Raw genomic sequence first — 5833 nt, forward strand, 5'->3', positions numbered from 1 at the left:
CCCAAAAATATCCTTTCTTCAGAGAATTATAGCCTATTATAAGTCATGGCTTATGTAGCCTCTTTGAGACTCCATTTTTACCTTGGAAAAATAATGATATATTTTGTGTAAATTAAACAAAAATGGAGAAAACTAAAAAATATTAGACCTTACAAACATTGAAAACAATCATTTGGCTTGCCACAGATATATGTAGAATTCAGATAAGACCCTGCTTGGGCGGGCCACACCCATTTATAACACCCCTCTCCCCAAAGTCCAATTTTGATACTACCATCTTTAATTGCATATATCTCCATCTTCACAGGATTTACAGCTATAAAACTGCATGAATATTTTAGGCAGATATAGATCACTCCAAATCAAGTTTCAAAAGTTACTGCTGTATTAAAACAGGTACTGAAAAATACCCCCAAAGTTGGCCATTTTTAAGGCAAAAAATCGTGGTGGATTCATTCAAGTCTATGTAGACAATGGGTTTGATTAATTTATTAAACCATTTTGCTCTACAATGATGTTACTTAATTAATAGGACTGGTGAGCATGGAAAGTAGATGTGTACTACTACTAATGAATATCAGGTCAGTGGGTCATAGGTCAAGGTCACTGGGCTTCATATTTGTAAATTGCCATATATGGACTTTTTAATTTGTATGGACAAAAAGTTTAGAGGAAATAAATCTTAGATTCTGTTACTTTGGATAGGCACTGGCAATTAACTTGAGAGTTTACATGATAATTTTAATATATATATTTTTAATATCATCAATTTGGTGAATACAAATTAAAATCTTAGTTTAGTAGCGATTTCTTTTTGGTGCAATATTTATCATGTAGAGATATGCCATAGTATTTATGAGAGCAAAGCCAGAACAAATCTTTTTTAATTATCAAGAGGTTTTTTTATTCATCCACACCACTTTTTGGTGACTATTTATGAGCATAAAGAAACTAAAAAATTATTCAATTTAGTTTATTGTTGTCTCAGATGAATAATTACAAATAATAAAAAAAAAATCACAAAATTATAATACTGCAATACATGCAAAGCAATGCAACATTAGTTGTGATCATCACAAACTATATCATAATGTAGCAAAACAAGATAATTTTCTATTCAAAAAGCAAAACTAACACAACCACAAAATATATCCTGGTGTTATGAAACATCTTTGCAGTTTTATATCAAACATTACAGCTCATAACATCAAAGTTTTTAATACATTCAAAAATAAATGCCGATTTTTTCTTCCTGAATAGTCTGTTACCCTCCTTACTGACATTTCAATCTCATCTTCATGCTCACAAATGCTACGTTCTGCTGGCCTGTTTCTTGTGCCCTTCTACACACCTTCAGTAAAAACTCCTTTACTTTATTGGAATATAGTTTCAAAGGTTAAGATGACTTTAAAGCTCATCCATTGTGTAACTCAGTGAGATATTCAAGAGGGTGGAATTCTCTCACAGCTGATGTGCTTTAAGTTTTTCTTTAGTCAGATTGTTGACCCACTAGACTTTAATTTGATCAAAAGCTGTTTTTTGGCACATTTCATAACTTAAAAAAAGGGCCACACAATTACTCTTCAGTCTTGGTAGCAAAAGATTTCAGAGAAGACTTCTCTGGACAAGAAAAATTTCCTTGTTTGTGATCTTTTTTGGTATAGTCCCAGTTGACACATTTGCCTTTGAAAAACCCAAATTAACTTTAACATCAGCATCACTCATGTTAAAACTGCTCAAGGAAGGGAGACACCTTTTCTCATGTTGTAGGAATCAAGAAAGCTAAATTGTTGTAACTGGACACTCCAGTCCACGCAGGTTTGGAAGATGTCTGTCTAGCTGGATGTAGAAAATGGCTCCAACTGCAGAAACTAGGGCCTCATGCATCTCCTCAGCATTTGTTATATTGTGGCTTTCATTTACATACATGCCTTTCTACAACAGCAGTCATTTCCACACTAGTTTCAGTTTCTGCAAGGCTTTGGACTCTTTTGCTGACCATAAGATCACTGTGTGTCAAATAACACTTCTCAAATATGTCTGAAATATACATATAGCTTACTATAGACACATGAAAACACTTATCTGAAAGTTAATTGATACATTGATGAAAAATAAATTATTATCCCATTTGTCCATGTTTTATAAGTAAGGCATGGTTTCGAATATTAATTATGATGAGCCTAGCAATTTTGCCAAGACCAGCCATAGCTTCAATCTAATTCCAATTGTTACCCTTAAATTTATTTTACCCAAATACCATTAAACCTACATAAATACCCACACAAATATAGCTTAAAAGATAAAATTATCACAGGTCCTTAGGCTGCAATTTCATTATTTGAAAGGGGGCATTTTTCTTTCGAAAAAAAAGAAAAAAAAGAAAAAAAAATGGACCGCTTACCATTAAAAAATTACACCTAGATAATTTTTCTGAGTGAACTTTTTTTCTGACTTTTAGCCTGTATTAAAATACAAACAAACCCGTTTCTTACCTAAACCAAGTGGTACCAGTACATTCAAATGGCTTTTTGTCTACACTGGCATCTGCAGGTTAATCCCATGACATATTTCGTTATAGGCTCGTTTTTCCCTGTGTGGATGGTTTCCAGCACAAACCAAGCCCATATCCCAGTGCTGGTCACATGGTGTAACCCATTCATTCTCCCAAAGATACTTGGAAATGTCCAATTACGATCATCGGAGACAAAAGAATCCACACCTGACAAGAATCAGTTTGCTTTCGTAACTCACGCTGTTTTGCTTCATGTAAACGCGACGAAGATGACTGTTAATATCTCTGTTGCAATTTCTCAATACACTACATGTTTTTTTATATCTGTACACAGAGTATTAACCACATGATATACGACTTCGTTGAGGAAGATTTGCAAACAAACAGTCTGCAATTTCCGCCATGTTGGATAATGACGTTGTGTTGTTCTGACGTTAGTACATTAGTTTCACATGATTTTAAAATGTGTTAGATGCTTGTTTTAACCAGAAAAAAAATTAAAATAAGTAAAATGAAAATAAAAAGTTCAACTTACAGTGTTTTAAACCATTTGTTGACTTGAAAGAGATAGCTGAAGTTGAGAGCACCGATATATGTGTCCGGATATATTTACGAAAAATGAAGAAATGGGGAATACCAGCCCGCTTGGCGCCAGGTGTCGCTAGTGTGAATTCAGTCCTTCCTAGGTCGCCATGTTGGATATTGTATACGTTGGACTGTGGTACTGGCCTTAATAAACATGCCTCAGTATTGTTGTGTACCTGAATGTCAAAGTCGGCAAGGTGGGCATAATTTTCTTGAGGATTCAGGGCTTCGTTTGAAGTGAAGGGTTGCCCATGTCAACACACCTTCCATGTTAAAGGGTCAGTTACAACTTGACCCAGGAACAGTAATTAGGCCCCTAAAGATAGACGAGTTGCCTCAAAAAGAATACACGTAAAAAGGTTAATTGATCTTGGCAAAACTTATAAAGTTTTGGAAAGAGAGCTCCATAGCAAGAAAGTGCCCCTAGGAGGTATGATTTATCAAAGTGCGTTTTCTTATGTCCGTAATTTCAGAAGAGTTGTCAGTAAATATATATAAGTCCCGGTAGCCTACTACCCGCATAAGGTTGTGTTATTAAGTAATATCCTTTTTTATTGATGTATTGAGCATGACCGGTAATGTTAATTAAATAGTTATTTTTATTTAAAATCATTATTCAGTACCTCGTAAGAATCATAAAACTAGGTATAGTTAGATAATTTATTTGTTCATGTATAGATGCAATTTCTCAGCCAATGGAATAATGCATGTTTGGAAATCTTTTTGTAACAGTTTAAGAAATAAAATTTAAAGAAAGAAAACATTTTATAAATGAACAGTTTTTGTTCTTTTTTTACAAAATAGCACTTCTGAATTGTTTTACTTGAGTAGAAACACCATATTATTTCATCGCTCTGAAAATTCATTAAAAAGCAGCAAAACCAAATATTTTATTTAAACAAAATAATTATTCAGTCCATAGTAAAAACCATGAAACCATGTAATACTTAGATAATTTATTTGTGCTATAACTTTCCTGAATATATAGCTGCAATTTCTCAGCCAATGGATTACTGTAGGTATGGAAAACTTTTTGTAACAGTTTAAGAAATAAAAATTAAAGAAAGCAAACATTTTACAAATTAACAGTTTTTTGTTCCTTTTTACAAAATAGTACTTATGAATTATTTTACTTGAATAGAACCACCACATTATGTCATCACTTTGAAAATTCTTTAAAAAGCAGAAAAACCAAATTATTTGCTGTAAATACAACTAGCAATTTATTTCATCCCACTAAAATACTTTACAAAATAGCATCATGGGTATTTTTTCATTACAGTTAAATATTATTAAAAACAGCATAAACACATAAGTACTTTTTGTAAAGAATATAGCACCACCAAATTATTTCATTTTAGTGAAAACATTTTTTAAAATTGCACTTCAAAATTATGATTGCAGCTAAAACCATCTCATACAGGGGTACTTTCTATAAACTGGTTGACACATACTTCCTATAGTGTTTTTCATTAAAAAAAGTTATCCTGGGCAAAATACATGTAGAAAAATATCCAGCGTCAGAATGAATCAACCCCACAAACAGATCTTTGAATGTAAACACAACAAAATAGCAGAATGGGCGATTTGTAATGAACATCTGGCCTTCTAACTTAGTATAGTATTCGCAGGTTTTCTTTAGGCCCAGATTCGTGCACGAGATACACATTCCAAAAAGGGGAAATCGGGTCCGGATCCAACTGTCATGTGTCTGCAATGGTTTTGGACACAACAATTATTCATACAGTTTGTTCATATACTTCTTCTCTGTAGCTGACATTATCTCTCCAAATCTGGAAGCAGTGATCCGCCATTGTCTCTCCTTGTGTCAGATTGCGCTCTTTCCTTGTTGTAACTTGCTATGCTCAGTGTCCTTCGCTGTTTGTTCCTCAACCTGAAATAGTCATATCCCATTAAAGCATGGTAGATGGTTACAGCATTAAATAGTTAAGATACAATTTTATATTTCTATGATGTCACACATCACCTAGTTTGATAATTCTTTCTCATATTTGGGCCTGATTCTTAATATTAGACCTCTGTTTTCACTTACATCATTCCCTCTATCCATGCATTATTGTTTTCATGGCACTTGGCAATATTTGTTGTCCATCACAGCCGCCTGTAAGTCAGCTTTAGGGTAGGCATAACTGGTGGCTACATCAATCTTTGCCGCTGATGTGAAGTGACGGGTAAGATTCCTGAAGTAATCATTTTATCCTGCTCTTGAAGTTGGCTGTCCTGGGGTCCTGAAATCGACAGTTTCAGGCTTTGCCCCCAATATATGGGCCTTCTTTGGGTAACCTTATAAAGAAAAAAAAATAAGTACATTTACTAAGTATAAAAAATCTTCGTCTTTCGTGCTACTAAAACAAAATATGAGCGTAGGCCTACTCGTACCTACAGTAGTCTACATGTACATAACATGTCAGATTTGACACACACACCTCGACTAATGTTCGATTTTTTTCAAGGAAAATAGTAAGCATTCTTGTTTTTCAAGCACTAAATGAAAAGAAAACACATACCTTTCAGTCAATTCACATTTTCATCCAGATGTTATGGCACCACATTCAAGTAAATTGCGTTTGAGTTGGTTCACTGTCAGCGACGCGTGCACACGATCCATGTTAAACTCTGGTGTAAAGCCGTGAGCGAGATTCTGCGAGATTTAAGAAGGACTGCTTTCACCCCCACGCCATCTAGCGGCAGACCCTTAAAGCGGGTATTCCC

At 34.3% G+C, this 5833-nt stretch overlaps 1 long non-coding RNA gene across 1 annotated transcript; it reads right to left on the minus strand.

The window, feature by feature from the left end:
* Positions 1 to 4041: 4041 nt before the first annotated feature.
* On the minus strand, positions 4042 to 5833 carry LOC147762612 (uncharacterized). Its single transcript, XR_015333987.1, has 3 exons — positions 5629 to 5833; positions 5154 to 5404; positions 4042 to 4994 (listed from the first exon to the last, which is right to left on the minus strand). It is a non-coding gene; the product is annotated as an uncharacterized LOC147762612 (long non-coding RNA).

Source organism: Lingula anatina, chromosome 4 (assembly GCF_051362555.1).
Source record: "Lingula anatina isolate TDL-2025a chromosome 4, LinAna3.0, whole genome shotgun sequence".
In the NCBI taxonomy this organism is placed as follows: Eukaryota; Metazoa; Brachiopoda; class Lingulata; order Lingulida; family Lingulidae; genus Lingula; species Lingula anatina.